Source organism: Babylonia areolata, chromosome 5 (genome assembly GCF_041734735.1).
Source record: "Babylonia areolata isolate BAREFJ2019XMU chromosome 5, ASM4173473v1, whole genome shotgun sequence".
NCBI classification, from domain to species: Eukaryota; Metazoa; Mollusca; class Gastropoda; order Neogastropoda; family Buccinidae; genus Babylonia; species Babylonia areolata.
The window spans coordinates 17,289,614-17,289,852 of NC_134880.1; positions in this window are offsets into that span (position 1 = coordinate 17,289,614).

Genomic DNA, 239 nt, shown 5'->3' on the forward strand with positions numbered 1-239 from the left:
ATAGACAATCATCTATTATGCAACATAGTTGGTGGTCAAGTTTATATCAGTGTGATCAGTATGATCTATTCTATTATCGTAAAAAGAACGGTTTTGTTGCAGACATTTTGACCAAACGCAAATTTTAATCTTAATTTCCTGGCCTATGAGGGACAACCACAATCCTATTGATGTTTATTTCAATTTGTGAAACCTACACACACACAGACACACACAGACAGACAGACAGACAGACACAC